The 18,087-nt window shown below is 43.8% G+C and overlaps 1 protein-coding gene across 1 annotated transcript in view; it reads left to right on the top strand.

Moving 5' to 3' along the window:
• The first annotated feature begins 5,427 nt into the window (after positions 1 to 5,427).
• LOC145348018 (uncharacterized) overlaps positions 5,428 to 18,087 on the top strand; it is a 649,120-nt gene continuing 636,460 nt past the window's right edge. Inside the window, exon 1 of the mRNA XM_080196126.1 lies at positions 5,428 to 5,780. The gene's annotated coding sequence lies outside the window, so the exon portion shown is untranslated. The remainder of the gene's footprint in view (positions 5,781 to 18,087) is intronic.

Here is an 18,087-nt window from a genome sequence, read left to right as displayed (position 1 = left end):
AAGGAACTTAAAAGGGAAATTAGGAGAGCCAGAAGGGGTCATGAGAAGACCTTGGCGGGTAAGATTAAGGAGAATCCCAAGGCCTTCTATAAATATGTGAAAGGTAAAAGGATAAGAAGAGAAGGGATAGGACCTATAAAAGGTGAGGGGGGAAAGGTTTGTGTGGAACCAGAAGAAATGGCAGAGGTGCTTAACGAGTACTTCGCCTCAGTATTCACAGTGGAAGCTGATCTGGGAGATTTTGTTATGGATTTGCAGCAGATGGAAAAGATTGAGTACGTGAATATTAAGGAGGAGGATGTGTTGGAACTTTTGAATTCTATCAAGGTAGATAAGTCGCCTGGACCAAATGGGATGTACCCCAGGATACTGTGGGAGGCGAGGGAAGAGATTGCAGAGCCCCTGGCGATGATCTTTGCGTCGTCAATGGAGACGGGAGAGGTTCCGGAGGATTGGAGGATTGCGGATGTAGTTCCTATTTTCAAGAAAGGGAACAGAGATAGCCCGGGAAATTACCGACCGGTGAGTCTGACCTCAGTAGTTGGCAAGCTGATGGAGAGGCTTCTGAGGGACAAGATTTACGAACATTTGGAGAGGTTTGACATGATCAGGAATAGTCAGCATGGATTTGTCAAGGGCAGGTCGTGCCTTACAAGCCTAGTTGAGTTCTTCGATAATGTGACTGAACACATTGACGAAGGAAGTGCCGTGGACGTAGTGTACATGGACTTCAGCAAGGCGTTTGATAAGGTCCCCCATGCAAGACTTCTTGAGAAGGTGAGAGGGCATGGGATCCAAGGGCCTTTGGCCTTGTGGATCCAGAATTGGCTTGCCTGCAGAAGGCAGAGAGTGGTTGTGGATGGGGCTTTTTCTGAATGGAGGTCAGTCACCAGCGGAGTGCCTCAAGGATCTGTTCTGGGACCCTTGTTGTTTGTCATTTTCATAAATGACCTGGATGAGGAAGTGGAGGGATGGGTAAGTAAGTTCGCTGATGACACTAAGGTCGGTGGTGTTGTGGATGGTCTGGAAGGATGGCAAAAGTTGCAGCAGGACATAGATAGGATGCAGGACTGGGCGGAGAAGTGGCAGATGGACTTCAACGCGGATAAATGTGTAGTCGTCCATTTTGGCAGAACCAACGGGATGAATGAGTACACTATTAAGGGCAGAAGTCTGAGTAGTGTTGAAGAGCAGAAGGATCTAGGGGTCCGGGTCCACAGGACTCTTAAATCAGCCTCGCAGGTGGAGGAGGTGGTCAAGAAGGCGTATGGTGTACTGGCCTTCATTAATCGAGGGATTGAGTTTAGGAGTCGGGAGGTAATGCTGCAACTTTATAAGACCCTTGTCAGGCCTCATTTAGAGTATTGTGCGCAGTTCTGGTCGCCTCACTATAGGAAAGATGTAGAAGCTATTGAGAGGGTACAGAGGAGATTTACAAGGATGTTGCCTGGACTGGGAGGCATGCCTTATGAAGTTAGGTTGAGGGAGCTGGGACTCTTTTCCCTGGAGAGACGAAGGTTGAGAGGCGACCTGATAGAAGTTTACAAAATGTTGAGAGGAATAGATAGGGTGGACTCTCAGAGGCTATTTCCCCGGGTTGAAATGGTTGCTACGAGAGGACACAGATTTAAGGTGCAAGGAGGGAAGTTCAGAAGTGATGTTAGGGGTAAGTTTTTCACTCAGAGGGTGGTGAGTGAATGGAATCGGCTGCCGTCAGTGGTGGTGGAGGCGAACTTGCTGGGGTCTTTTAAAAGACTTCTGGATGAGTATATGGGGTTTAATGAGATTGAGGGTTATAGATAGGTCTGTAGGTTGGTAGGTGTTGATGTGATCGGCGCAACTCGTGGGCCGAAGGGCCTGTTTGTGCTGTAGTGTTCTATGTTCTAATATGAATCAACCAAAGTAATAAAACAGTTGGAAATGACTGAGGATCTTTCCTAGAATTTTAGTTGAATTTTGGAAGAGTAAACATATACTGCTATTATGTTGAGGTCTGAAGAGTTAAATGTGAGGGTGTCCCAAATTCAAGAAGGGAAAATTGGAACGCCAGTTCTTAACTTTTTTTTGCAGTTTGATATAATGTGAGGGAAGAGATGAAACCAGTGAGGAAATGTTCAGTCTTGTAAATATTCAAGTTATAAAATATTTAAACTGTAAAACACACAAAGGCAACTGTACAGAACAATATTTACAATTAACTATTATAATGGTCACCGAGACAATATATTTGAATTACTCCCATCCAAATCTATATTTAGTGAACCCCAGGAATTCACCTTCCCCAAAACAACACTCCATAGGTTTTAACACTATGAGCCAAATCCAGCAGTAATTACCACACAGAATCTTTCTTTTGGAAAATGTTTCTTCTAGTTCAGAGTAGAACCTGTGGGGTCTAACACAAACAGAGAGAGCTTTGTTTGCAACTGTGTGTGACTATGACCTCTATCTCTAGACTGCTGCTCTCCATTTGCTTAAGTAAATGGAGATGTCAGGGGTAAGTTTTTCACTCAGAGGGTGGTGAGTGAGTGGAATCGGCTGCTGTCGATGGTGGTAGAGGCGAACTCACTGAGGTCTTTTAAAAGACTTCTGGATGAGTACATGGTATTTAATGGGATTGGGAGTTATAGATAGTTCTATGGCCTGGTAGGTATGGATATGATCGGCACAACTTGTGGGCCGAAGGGCCTGTTTGTGCTGTAGTGTTCTATGTAAATATACGTTCCTCCTGCTGTGAAGCTGATTAGCATATCAGAAGTCCTCAGTGCAGTTAAATCCCCATCAAAATTTCTTTTTATCCAATGCTAAGTTTCATTTTACTCAATCTTCCTAGCAAGAATTCACCTCACTACATCTCCATACTCAGGATAGTAGTCCTCCCAATCAGGAGAGAACAAACATTATCCATGGTATTAGTCAAACACCCGTTTCTGGAAGAGAATCAGTCTATAATTCACATCACATGACCTACTAAAGCAAAGTCAAATTTTATCCCATATCCACTCCTGAGAGCTGGCTCACTTTACTCTCTCTCTCACACACACACACACACACACACACACACACACACACACACGTATATATATCAGGGGAAACTCTCTCAGAATACTACAAATAGAAGTTTTTTAAAAATCACTGTGCTTTAGTCTGGTTCCCAATTAGTGTACGGAAAGGAATTTGTTTCCATCATATAAACTGACTAATTGTTACAGAGAGATCCAGTGGTCACATGGGTCCATGGACGAATCAGTTCTGCTTCTGGAAGGTAGTCTTCCCTCAGGTGAGTTGGACAGTACCTTGCAATTCCTAACTCTCTGCTCTTTAACCCTCCATTCACCACAATGCTTCTGTCAACATCAATCTGATTTAAACACTCCCCCATGTCCAACCCATTACACAAGAACCATATTTCAATTTTTTTTCATGGGGCTGACGCAAGTTTTGGAAAGATAAAGTTTCACATAAAGTTGACATGAACTTTTAAAATAGCTGATGTATAAAGAGAAGCAACTGGCTGAGAAAGAAGAGGTTAAGACAACAAATTGATACTTTTGGAAATGGATAATCAATAAACATGACTGCTCAGCTCCAGTCTTGGACACCGTCCCTCTCACCCTTCACACTCATCCCTTTCTCTCCCGCTCTCACTTTACACGCATGTCTCTCACACACACACATCTCTGTTTTCCACACACACGTCTCTCTGTTTTCTTCACACGCTCCCGCCCTCTCTGTTAAAGACGTATACGCCTCCCTTTCTCTCTTACATAGAAACACACATACCACCTCTCTCTCCCTCTCATTCACACAAACACACTCACCTCCCTCACATACCTCTCTCTCTTTTATACAGACCGAAACAGACACACTTCCCTCACATACATACACCACCCTTTCAGTGTTTTCACCTGCTAAAATATGTACATATGCCCCCCACGTATGTGCACAAAACCCACCATGCACATGCACACACCACCCCCTCATATGGCCAGAGACTCTCCGCAGCCTACATAGAGTGACTCCGTAGGCCAAAATCTGGCCCACCAGTTGGACAAGCCTGCCTTTTGAAGAAGGAGTGAGCCTTGACAGAAACTGTGAAGGGCTGATCCACTGTGTGACTCCTCTGATGGAGCAGGAAGCCTGATGACCTAACAAACGATTTCTTGTGCACTTCACAATGTTGTGATTTCTCCTGTGTGAATCTTCTGATGCCTCATGAGATTCTATGACTGCGAGAATGATTTGCCACACATCTCGCACTTGAATGATTTGTCCCTTGTGTGAATCCTGTGACGGTGAAGGAGTCTTGATGACTGCGTGAGTGATTTGTTATACACTTCGCACTTGACAGCACAGGAGTAGGAAGCAAGACTTCAATAAAGAGCATGGAGAGAAAGATGAGTCTGAATAAACAGCACAGAGGGATGCAACATCAAGAAAGAGCACAGAGAGACAGACGGGATTACAACAAAGAGTGTGCAGAGAGAGGCAAGATCTCAATGAAGAGTGGAGGGAGACAGAGGAGATTTCAATAAAGAACACAGAGACAGACGGGATTGTAATAAAGAATGCAGAGAGACAGAGATTTCAATAAATAACACAGAGACAGAGGAGAAAGTGTGTTAGCATGGATTGAAAACTGGTTGTCAGGTGGGAAATAGAAAGTTGAAATAAATGGGTCATTGAGCAGGTTGCTGATCACGTTGTTGATAACCCCTTTCATCACTTTGCTGAGGATCGCGAATAGACTGATGGATGGTAATTGACCAGGTTGGATTTGTCTTCCCTTTTGTGGATAGTACATACCCAGCAATATGCAAAATTGCTCATGTAAATGCCAGTGGTATAACTGTACTAGACCAGCTTGGCAAGGGGCACGGCAAGTTTTAAAGCACAACTCCTTAAGTACTAGTACTGGACTATTGTCAAGGCCTTTGTGGTCTCTCCACTATGCCTTCCTCTACACTGTGACTTTTCCAACCACATGACCCTCTTCCACATGACTTTCTCCCATGTGGCCCATTATCTATGACCATTCCTCCTGTATCTCTCTTTACACTGTGAATGTGCTGATCCCACCTATGCACATCACCACTGCCTTGGATGCTGTGAGTTTTCCTATTCAGATCTGCTGTCAAACACATCCAAGGCTACACATCCCACACTGATGTTGTCAGTTTGAAAGCTTCCGAGGATGAAGAATGTTATTCCCACACTAGAAATCTCTGTCAAACATTTACCGGGGGAACTGAGACAGCAACTGCAATAAGTGAGGTTTTATTCAGATGGGACAATGACAAGTTTAAATCCCCACCTGATCTGCTGCTCAAAGTCACTTCCGTTTCCCTGGTCAGTTTCCCAAACTTCAGGAAACTCCTGTTACTCCAGAAATATTTTGATTGGCTGTGAGAGACGTCAATCAGAGAGCCCACCCACTCTGCCCATTCTCTCCTCTTCCTCTTTCACAGCTGCTTCACTTCCTGTAGGGACTGAAAACCAAGTCAGGAGATGGTGAGTGAAGGAGTAGAATTTATAATAATTACATTGCATCATATCCACACTAATGTTCAGGCAGTCTGACTATCCTGTGGGGAATCAGGTGTGGAAATGCCCCTTATGCTGTGTGAGAAGATCCAGCTGAGAGACCTGTTTACTCGGTGCTTTGTGCTGAGCTGTTTGATTGGAGCTGTGTGTTGGATATTGAGTGTGTTTATTGGAAGCATTTCCCTTCTGATTTACAGGCTGAGTTTTGTTGATGGGTCATTACTGAATATGAGAAGGTGAGGTGTAATTATCTGGGAGGGGCAGAGACACATTTATTGAAATGTCTTTTAATGCCTTCTTTAAAGATTTTACCTGAAGGCCTCGGTCTTTTGCAAAAGCTTGGGCTTGGATTTGATAGTTTTGCCCAGTGTTGTGACTGATAGCTGAATTTGGGATGTGCAGTCTGAGTGAGTGCAGTGTATCTAATTTCCCAGAATAAACCCTTTAATCAGCCACACTGAAGCAATCTTTTCCTTCGCTTCTAGCACTTCCTGCCCAGTGTGTTTTCTTCAAATAATTTTAAAAAAACAAAGTGAGAACTTTCAAAATCTCCAATAAATTAACATTTCACTAGCACAGGAGCTCATAGTGAACTGATATCCCATTTTACACTCCACCCAACTGTCTTTTCCATTGCCATCACGGTGCCTGGGAAGATGGGGTCTGAGCAGAGGAAAGAAATAGCCACATTGTCTGCTCCTGGTCACTATCCAGTGTCCCTGCTGGAAACAAAGGATTGTGATATTCAAGTGAGGAAAAAGGACTTGTATCTGACACCCCCCCCCCCCCCCCCCACCTCCCACCTCCCACGGGGGAATAGCAGACTGGGACTCACTGTGGAGTCAGCACAAAGCACCAAGTAAACAGGTCTCTCAGCTGGATCTTCTCACACAGCATAAGGGACATTTCCACACCTGATTCCCCACAGGATAATCAGTCTGTCACTGAGGAGTCAGCTCCTTCGGCAAAAGAGGAGACAGGATTACAAGAAATCATGTTTACTTTTTTTTGGTTTACGGAAGAATTGCATTGTAATATATCAGAGAATACAAGGAGGATAGACCCTGACTATAACCCAAGGAACGATTGGGGGAAGACATCCAGTCCCTTCACAGAATCACAAAATTCCTTCAGTGCAGAAGGAGGCCATTCAGCCCATCAAGCCTGCACGGACAACAATCCCGCCCAGGCCCTATCCCTGTCACCCCACATTTTTACCCTGCTAACCCTCCTGACACTCAGACGCAATTTAGCATAGCCAATCAACCTAACCCACACATTTCTGGAGGAAACTGGAATACCATGAAGAAACCCAGGCAGACACAGGGAGAAAGTGCAAAGTCCTCACAGTCACCCAAGTCAGGAATCGAACCGGATCCCTGGCGCTGTGAGACAGCAGTACTGGGGCAGCACAATAGCACAATGGTTAGCACTGCTGCTTCACAGTGCCAGGGACCTGGATTCGATTCCTGGCTTGGTTCACCATCTGTATGGAGTTTGCACATTCTCCTGTGTCTTCATGGTTTTCTCTGGGTGCTCCAGTTTCCTTCCACAGTCTGAAAGACATCCTGGTTAGGTGCATTGAATCAAACAGGTGCCCGATTGTGGCAACTAGGGGAATTTCACAGTAACTTCATTGCAGTCTTAATTTAAGCCTTACTTGTGACTAATAAATAAACTTTAACCAATGTGGCATCATGCCACCCCAAAATGCCATTCTGATTGGGAATCAAATCCTTGGAATTTTAACCACCAGACCACCAGGAAAAGATGCATTGCCCAACACAGAGAAGGTTGGGCAGTGAAGTGTGAATGGACTCCCAAGTGTGGCGAAAGCTTCAAATATTCCTCGAGCTTCATGAACCACTAACTCTTTCCTGCAGGTGAGAGGCTGAAATATGAGGTTTGTGAGCAGAATTCCACAAGCTGACAAGTTCTCCTAACACACAAGATGCATCTGTTTGTAGAACTGTTAACAGAAGGACAGCCACGTGGAAGAGAAATCATTCAAGTGCGAGTTGTGTGACCGAACCTTCCTAAAGTTATAGCATTTGATGAATCACCAATGCATTCACACTGGGGAGAAACCATTCAGGTGTAAGTTGTGCAACAAATCCTTTTCTTGGTCATCACACACCCAAATACACCTATGTATTCACATGGGGGAGAAACTATTACGTGTGAGGTGTGTGACAAATCATTCTTGCAATCATCGACATTCCGCATACACCAACGCACTCACAGGTGAGAAATCGTTCACGTGCGAGGTACATGACAAAGCCTTCACAGTCATCAAGCCTCCTGGTCCATCGGAGAATCCACACAGGACAGAAACCTTTCAAATATGTGGTTTATAATAAAGCTTTTGTTACATCTATAAAGTTTCTGATACACCAGAGAATCCACACTAAAGAGAAACCCTCCAGGTGTGAGGTTTGTGGGATGTCTTTGACCGAATCAGCCAAACTCCTGACACAGAGTCGACACGGGAGAAATCTTTCAAATGTGAGGACTGTGATAAAGCTTTCATTACATCTACGAAACTTCTGATACATCAGAGGATTCACACCTGGGAGAAAACCTTCAGGTGAGAAATTTGTGAGATGTCTTTCACAGAATCAGCTGATCTGACGCATCAGAGGATTCGCACAGGAGAAGCCCTTCAATTACATGGTGTGTGACAAATCATTCTCACGTTAGCAAATCTCCATGCACATCCACATGTACACAGAGGGGAGAAACCATTCGTGTGTGTGACATATCATTCTTGCAATCATCACATCTGCACACACACTGACACTTTCACAAAGGTCAGCACCATTTACTTATGAGTTGAACGCACAGGGGAGATAAACCCTTCTAGTGTGACGCGCGCCAGGATTATTTCACTTACTCCTCTCTTGCCAAACACCGATATCTCCACATGGACTTGGGAATTGGCTCACTTGCTTTCCTTACACAGAGTTGTCTGTGTCGTTTACCCTCCAGTGTTCACATTGGAACTGTCCTTCAAATCTTGAGGTTTTCAATAAACATTTTTGTCTTTGTTTCTCCTGGAACACCAACAGTTCCACACCAGGGATAAAACATTCAGATGTGCAGTATGTGACAAGATTTTCACACAGTCAGTGTATCTCCTCGTCTATTAATGCACTCACACGGGAGTGAGTTCTGTAATAAAATCTCTACATAGTTGTTGGACCTCCTGGAACATCAGTGAAACCCACGAGAGACAAACTCTTCCAATGTGCCAGGATTGTTTCACCTCCTCCTCCTCTCTCACCAAACACATGGACTTGGAGCCAGTTCACCTGCTTCCCTTACACTGAGTTGTCTGTGTTGTTTACCCTCCAGTGCTCACACAGGGGAGCTGTCCTTCTAAAGCACTATCTGTCTCAGCAGTGTCTGTCTCTAACTTCTCCCACCATCAGTCCAGTTGTTTCAAGAAAGTCAGTTTAACCTTTGATCAGATCAGCAAACATCACCAAAAAAAGACAACAATATGTATAGAAGCTCCTGTATAAACTCAGCATCGTTTCAGTACAGCGTCAGGTACAAATCACTCACTGACTCTCACTCTGACCCAGAAGGTGATTGGATACTCTGGTTAGAAAGGCTTCTGATCTACCAGCACAAGCACCTGGGGGAGGAGCCATTCCTGGGATAGCAATGGAGGAACTGAGTGACCCTGGCGAAACTCAAACCGGCTGTTGCTAAGCAGGTGCTGCTTGATAGCACTGTTTATGACCCCTTCCATCACTTTAATGATGATCAAGAGTGGACTGATTTGGCAGCAATTGACCGGGTTGGATTTGTCCTGCTTTGTGTGTACAGGACATACCTGGGCAATTTTTAACATTGTAGGATAGATGCCACTGTTGTAACTGTACTGGAAGAGCTTTGCTAGAGAAGCACCAAGTTCTGGAGCACAGAACTATTGCCGGAATGTTGTCAGGACACATTGCCTTTGCAGTATCCAATGCCTCCAACCATTTATTGATAACATGTGAATTAAATTGGCTGGAGACTGGCATTTCTGATGAGTGAGCCACTGGAGGGAGGCCAAGATGGATCATCCATTCAGATTTCTGGATTGCTGTGAATGTTTCAGTCTTACCTTTTGTACTGATGTTCTGGGCTCCTCCATCACTAAGAGTGGGGATGTTTGTGGAGTCTCCTCCTCCTGTGAGTTGTTTAATTGTCCACTATCATTCATGACTGAATGTGGCAGGACTGCAGCTGTAGTCCTTAGGGAGGCCATATCTGGAATATTGTGTATATTTTTGTTCTCCCTCTTTAAACAAAGATATGATTATTTTCAGAGCAATTTTGAGAAAATTCACTACACTTCTTCTTGGATGAAGAGGTTATACTATGAAGAAAGGTTGAACAGATTGGACCCATTGGAGTTTAGAAGAATGAGAGCTGATCTTATTGAAACATTAAAGATCCTGAGGGGACTTGATAGGGTGGATAACAGGATGACTTTTCCGCTTGTGGGGAGTCTAAAACGAGGAGGCACACTTGAAAAATAAATGGTCTCCCTTTTAAGACAGAGGAGGACATTTTTTTTCTAGAGGGTTGTTAGCCTGTGAACATCTTGTGCCCAGAAAGCGGTGGCTGGGTCACTGAATTTATTTGAGACTGTGCTAGACATTTTTGAAGGACAAGGTAGTCGCCAGTAATGGAGGGCATTTGGGAAAGTTGTGATGTTATTGAATGGCAGAGCAGATTCAAAGGGCTGGATGGTCACAATTCCAAAATCCTATATGCATTTGTCTTCTGATAGTACAGAAATTGAACATTGTTTAAAAAGAGTCATACCATCAAGGCATTTTGTCTTGCACTCGTCAGGACAGCTGACTGGTTGATCAGTAAATCCTGCAGATTGCACAGAGTAAACTCCCAAATTTGATCAAACTCAAACCTGGGTGGGTCATTTTCAATTGGTCAAGGCATTGCCCTGGTGAATGAAGCAGAGAATGGTTGATCTACCAACTTATGAACCCAAGAGCGCTCTCTTCTCATGCAGTATAAATTGTTGTTCCCCTTCACTGTTGGTAATTTATTGTAAACTGTCCTGATGAGTAAAGGACAAAAGCTTCAATAGCTTGTCTCAGCTTTCCACTTTTTATACAACTTAGCCAAAGCTTCCAATGAATCTTAACATCTGCTAACTCAGGATATAAAATAGAACAAAGAACTGTACAGCCCAGGAACAGGCTCTTTGACCCTCCAAGCCCGTGTTGATCATGATGCTCTAAACTAAACTAAAAAAAACTTTCTGCCCTTACTTGGTCTGTATCCTTCTATTCCCTCCCTAATCATGTACCCATCCAGATGCCTCTTAAATGTTGCTAATGTACCTGCTTCGACTACCTCCTCTGGCAGCGCATTCCAGACACCCACCACTCTGAAAAATGGTTGAAGAAGTCATGATCATTAATCATTGATAATCGTTGAGATTATTAGTCTCTTGACCATCTGTTATTAATCCAATCAAGACAACTGATTTATTTTAGTAAAAATAGATTCCTTCACTTCAAAACTAATTCCAACTGTACCAAAACTATCTAGAAAGAGGCAGTAGAAGAGCTGGGAGAAAATTATCACTTCTCTCCTCTGCCACTCTCCCCTGTAGAGTTGTTGGTTCAAGCACTACATGTCATTGCTGCCTTGGATGATGTAGGTCTTTGTCTTCTGATCTGCCGTCCAAACACAGCCGAGGCTACATGTCCCACACTGATGTTTAATTTGAAAGCCTTTGAGAATGAAGAATACTATTTCCACACTAGAAATCTCTGTCAAACAAACATTTACCAGGGGAACTGAGACAGCAGCTGCAATAAGTGAGGTTTTATTCAGATGGGACAATGACAAGTTTAAATCTCCACCTGATCTGCTGCTCAAAGTCGCCTCTGTTTCACCAGTCAGTTTCCCAAGCTTGAGGAAACTCAGGTTATTCCTATCTGGGGCAACTTAAACAGTGGCTACTGCCCTCAAACAATTACTTACATGACAACATACAGAAGCATTTATTGAAATACCTCTTTTTCATAAAAAAATACATGCACTATATTTTGTAAGTTGTGCCACATACACAAGTTTACCAGTTGTTGCAAATCTTAATTACCTGCATTACCTCAGAACAATGCAGATATGACACTAGTTAAAAATCTAAACAGGTTGACTTACATTATTTAAAAATCTCCTAAATTACAGGATTTTGGACACACCTTCTCCATATAATTAACTTACTAGGTCCATTCACAGGCTTACACAATTACATGGTTCAGAGAATCGACTGACAATCCAATTAATCAAACCACTGAACACTGCACATATCTGTTAAAGAAAATCATCATGTAGGAACAAAAAAAAATCATTTTACTCTGCTCCAACATATCTTTAAAGCATTCAGGTCTTCACTTACAAATAATATCGATACAAGTGAAGTAACATTCTTTGCAAATGCTTTGGAGCAGACAAATTATTTGAGAAAGATGTTTTAATGTGGCTTGTGGTCAGACTCCACCATCACTTTCTCTCTCCCAAACAGGTACTGGTTGAAATGCTCACAAGCAAAGACAATATCCAGGCACCCTTTCTCAATCTGTGCAAAGCATTATTCAGTTTGTGTTAATGCTCTGGGTACAAACACAACTGGATGTCCCTTCTGCATGAGGGTTGCTTCAAATCCTGTTTCACTGGTATCTCACTGCAGGTTGACTTTATCATTGACATCACGGTATTTCAGCACTGGCATTGTCATCACTCATTGTTGGATGTGAGTGAAAGCTGCTTCTTGTTCTATGTCCCAATAGCACTGAACGTCCTCTGCAGTGAGCTTGTGTAGAGATTCACACTCTAATGACAGATTGGAAGAACTTGGCTTCGTACAAAAATATGCAGTTAGTTTGACTGACCATATTAAATCGCTGTCTAGTATCAGGAAAATTAGCAAGGTGGGGTCAGAGGATAGAGCCTGGGTGGGATTGTTGTTGGTGCAGTCTTGATGGGCTGAATGGTTTCCTTCTATACTGTCGGGATTCTATGATTCCAGTTCATGTGTGAGTTCCCTGAAGTTCCAGCAGGTCCAACAACTGTGTGAAGGTCTCATATAGAATCCAAAATCTCAAATAAAAAACATCAAGGAAATTTTATTGCAAACTTCAGACTTGAATGGTTACTGTGTGGCATTGTGTAGACCCTGTGATGGAGTAGGAGTTTTGATGACTGTAAGAATGCTTTGTTGCACACCTCATACTTATGGTTCCTCCCTGTGTGGACTGTCTGATACCAGGAGCTTTGATAACTTTGTAAAGTCTTGGTCAGGTAACACTTAAAGTGTTACTTGTGGGTGAATATGGTGGTGTGTGGATGGTTTGAGACTCTGGGAATGATGTCTCACACACCTCACATGTGAATGGTTTCTTCCTTGTGCGAATGCATTGGTTTCTGCAGAGGCTCGATGACTGTGAGAATGACTTGTTACCTCACACAAGAATAGTTTCACCTGCGTAGATTCTCTGATGGAACAGGAGGCTTGATAATTGCTTGAAGGCTTTGTCACTTACCTCACATGTGAATACAAAGGTGGACTTGGAGCTCTGATGATTGCAAGAATGATTTGTCGCACACCACACAAGTGTATGTCTTCTCCTCAGTGTGAATATGTTGGTGTGAGCGTCACACATTTTGCACATGAAAGGTTTTTTCCCTATATGGATCCACTGATGGAATGCAGAGCTTTGGTAACTGCTTGAAGGCTTCGCCACACACATCACATTTGAATGGTCTCTCCTTTGTGAATGTGGTGGTGTGCACAAATTGAAATTGCAAGAATGATTTGTCACACACCTCATGTGAACATCTTCTATCCTGTGTGAATGCGTTGGTGGACACGGAGATTTGATGACTGCGTGAATGATTTGTCACATACCTCACAGATGAATAGTTTCTCCCCAGTGTGAATACGTTGGTGGACACGAAGGTCTGATGATCGTAAGAATGATTTCTCACACACCTTACATGTGAATGGTTTCTCCCCAGTGTGAATGCGTTGGTGTGTGCGGAGGCTTGAGGACTGTGTGAATGATTTCTCACACACCTCACACGTGAAAGGTTTCTCTCCTGTGTGAATCCGTTGGTGGTCAAGGAAGTTTGATGACCGTGAGAATGATCTCTTGCACACCTTACACGTGAATGGCTTCACTCCTCTGTGAATCCTCTGGTGTCTCAGGAGATTGGAAGAATTGCTGAAAGTTGTATCACACACCTTACATGTGAAAGGTTTCTCCCCCATGTCAACTTGCTGGTGTATCAGGAGGCCCAAAGTTGTCTCAAAGCTTTATAAAAAACCTCACACTTCAATTTTTCATCTGACATCTGGCTGCCCCTTTGTTAATAGTGCTTGTTATAGATACACCTTGTATGTTAGGTGCATAGTGAGCCCTCCTCAGCCTCTCAACTGTAGGAATGAATCAGTGGTTCATGAGGCGCGAAGATAGATTGAAACTCTTACCACACTTGGAGCCACTCATACTTCTTTCCAGCCTCACCCTGATCGATCACCCACACGCAAATCTTCAGAAAGGTTGGTTCTGATGGAATGTTCCACACCACTGATCAGCTTCAGATCTGATGATTTGTCAAAACTCCGCTGATCCGACTGATTTCCAGATGATGGTTTCCTGCCGAACCTTCTCTGCATTGAGCAATGCTGTGAAAGGACTGGATGTCTTCCCACAGTTGTGCAGTTGTTCCTTGGATGACGGTAAGGATCTGTGCTGTCTATCTCTGTGTATTCTCTGGAGTAGTACAGTGCAAGCCTTCTGTAAAACAGGAAAAGGAAACATGATTTCCTCCAACTCCCTCTCCTCCTTTGCTGAAGGGGCTGACTCCTCAGTTAGAGACTATTCCACAGTGAGCGCTGGACTGCTATTCCCCTGTGTGCGGATCAGTTACAAGTCATTTCTTTTTCCTCATTTGACTCTCACACATCCTCTGTTTCCAGCAGGAACACTGGATAGTGACCAGGAGCAGACAACACGGCTACTTTCTTTTCTCTCCAGACCCCATCTTCCCAGGAATCGCGAGGGTAACAGAAAAGACAGTCAGGTGCAGTACAAAACAGGCTATCAATTTACAATAAGCTTGAGCAATGGCCAATGATCAGTTTTACCTTTTAAGTATGCGTTTAATACAAATACATTCAGGAGAAATGTTAATTCAATAGAAACTTTGAGATTCCTCCCCTTATTTTCCAATAATTTTTGAAGAAAATACACTGGGCAGGAAGTGCTAGAAGCTAAAGAAAGTATTGTTTCAGTGTAGCTGATTGAAGGGTTCTGGTTTATCCTGGGAAATTAGATACATTGCACTCACTCAGACTGCACATCCCAAATTCAGCTCTCAGACATAACACTGGGCAAAACAATCAAATCCAAGCCCAAGCTTTTGCAAAAGACTGAGGCCTTCAGGTAAAATATTTAAAGAAGGCATTAAAAGACATTTCATTAAATGTGTCTCTGCCCCTCCCAGATAATTACACCTCACCTTCTCATATTCAGCAATGACCCATCAACAAAACTCAGCCTGTAAATCAGAAGGGAAATGCTTCCAATAAACACACTCAATATCCAACACACAGCTCCAATCAAACAGCTCAGCACAAAGCACCGAGTAAACAGGTCTCTCAGCTGGATCTTCTCACACAGCATAAGGGGCATTTCCACACCTGATTCCCCACAGGATAGTCAGACTGCCTGAACATTAGTGTGGATATGATGCAATGTAATTATTATAAATTCTGCTCCTTCACTCACCATCTCCTGACTTGGTTTTCAGTCCCTACAGGAAGTGAAGCAGCTGTGAAAGAGGAAGAGGAGAGAATGGGCAGAGTGGGTGGGCTCTCTGATTGACGTCTCTCACAGCCAATCACAATATTTCTGGAGTAACAGGAGTTTCCTGAAGTTTGGGAAACTGACCAGGGAAACGGAGGCGACTTTGAGCAGCAGATCAGGTGGGATTTAAACTTGTCATTGTCCCATCTGAATAAAACCTCACTTATTGCAGCTGCTGTCTCAGTTCCCCGGTAAATGTTTGACAGAAATTTCTAGTGTGGGAATAACATTCTTCATCCTCGAAGGCTTTCAAACTGACACCAGTGCGAGATGTGTAGCCTTGGATATGTTTAACAGCAGATCAGAAGAAGCATCCAAGGCAGTGATGATGTGCAGTGGTGGGATCAGCATATTTACAGGAGAGAGTGACACAGGGTGGCACAGTAGCACAGTGGTTAACACTGCTGCTTCACAGCTCCAGGGACCTGGGTTCGATTTCCAGCTTGGGTCACTGTCTGTGTGGAGTTTGCACATCCTCCTCGTGTCTGTGTGGGTTTCCTCTGGGCGTTCAGTTTCCTCCACAGTCCAAAGATGTGCAGGTTAGGTTGATTGGCTGTGGTAAAATTGCTCCTTAGTGTCCTGAGGTGCGTAGGTTAGATGGAATAGCAGGTAAATATGTAGGAATATGGGGGTAGGGCCTAGGTGGGATTGTGGTTGGTGCAGACTCGATGGGCCAAATGGCCTTTTTCAGCACAGTAGGGTTTCTATGATCCTATGAGGAGAGATACAGGAGAGGGAAGATTGATCCAGTGATCGGAGAGTGTCTCTACTCCTGAGAGAGTGACTTAGTGATTCAGGGAGTATGCTGGGGCTCATTATGTGGGTAGGTGCCCCATGGTTTTATACTTTACAGCCCTTTTCTGTCCAGGGGTCACTGTTGTGGAAGTTTAGTTTCCCTCAACTCTAATTTCTGAGATTAATTCAGCCTTTTGATTATTCTACAGTTTTGTCCTGACCCGTTCACCTCTCCCAAGATGTCGCAGTCCATTTTCCCCTCCCGGAATGTCCAGGTCCGCTTTCCTTACCCGGGATGTTACAGCTCCAGACAGCTGGTGCTATAATTCCCAAAAACCGAGTGTAATTTGAAGAGCCGTCTCTAACAGGTACAATCGGCAGAAATTCACCACTCTCGCTATTTCCATCTGGGGCCATGGTTGGTACCAGCTTCCTGGGTGATGTTCAACAAACCAGTGTAAAAGATCGCAAAAGTTCAATTTATATTTTATATCTAATTTACATTTAAAATTCCTGATATGGTCCAATCTCAGGCTGACTATGTGGGCAAAAATGACACAAACTAGTATAAACTCTCCATCTCAACCTGTAGATTTGTGGTTATTGTGCATTTGGCAAAGGGTTTTACTAAAGCAAGCTTGAAAAATATTAGTCTGTGACCAATTGAGCAGTTTTATTTATCATTGCGATCTGATCAGAGTTTGAGGAAATATTCATGTGACCCTGACAACAACTTTAACCCATGTTCATGGAATAATCCATCTGGAGTTGGACTTGAATCCACTAACCTTGTTGTCTGACTCAGAGGTTTGTAGGTTCAAGACTTGAGCGTGAAAAAGTCCTAGCTGACACCTTAGAGTAGTTTTGGGGAAGATGTCCATTCAAAGAACAAAGAACAAAACAGCCCGGGAAACAGGCCCTTCGGCCCAACGAGCCCGCACCACCATTTTAACACCACTACTCCACCCCTCCACCCATGACCCTCATCTATTGTTTTATGGCCATCCACATTGAGGGAAACTAATTGAGGGACAATTTATTACTGCCAATCAGCCTAACAGCACATCTTTGGGGTGTGGGAGGAAACCGGAGCACCCGGAGAAAACCCATGCAAGCACGGGAAGAATGCGCAAACTCCCAAAGACACTGGCCCAAATCCATGTGTCTGCACAGCAAACAGTGATAGTCACTGAGCTGTCGTCTTGCCCAGCATGTGGTCCAGTTTAAGCACACACTAACGACATGAAGCACTAGGCCAATCTCGAACAACCAAGAGAAGCCCAAGTACGACCCATCGCGTGTATGCCCCTCGTTGGGCAACAAGGCGGACCGACTTAAAACCTGTGAATGAAAAGAGAAAAAACATTATTATCGTACCATATCCATTTACCTTACCAGGGACGCCCCAGTGCTAATGAACCTTATTTAAAACAATCTCCTATATCCACCCATCTCCAACCCACTCACGTGCCTGTCTAAGTTACTCTTAAACATCTCTAGCGTGCTTGCCTCCACCACCTTACTTGGCAGAACATTCCATACCCCCACTACCCTCTGTGTGAAAAACCTCCCTCTAATATCTGTGTTATACCTCTCGCCCCTCACCTTAAGCCCATGGCCCCTCATATTATGTGTCTCTACCATAGGAAATAGCTTACCTCTGTTTACTCTATCTATACCCTTCATAATCTTATATACCTCTATTAGATCCCCCCTCAATTGCCATCTTTCAAGGGAAAAGAGCCCCAATTTCTTCAATCTTTCCTCATAACCCAGTCCTTCCGTACCAGGCAACATCCTGGTAAACCTCCTCTGCACTCTCTCCAGAGTCTCCACGGCCTTCCAGTAGTAAGGAGACCAGAACTGGATGCAGTACTCCAAATGCGGCCTAACCAATGTTCTA

This window comes from Carcharhinus amblyrhynchos, chromosome 9, assembly GCF_965287045.1.
Source record: "Carcharhinus amblyrhynchos chromosome 9, sCarAmb.v2.hapA, whole genome shotgun sequence".
In the NCBI taxonomy this organism is placed as follows: Eukaryota; Metazoa; Chordata; class Chondrichthyes; order Carcharhiniformes; family Carcharhinidae; genus Carcharhinus; species Carcharhinus amblyrhynchos.
This window is presented reverse-complemented; position numbering and strand designations above follow the sequence as displayed.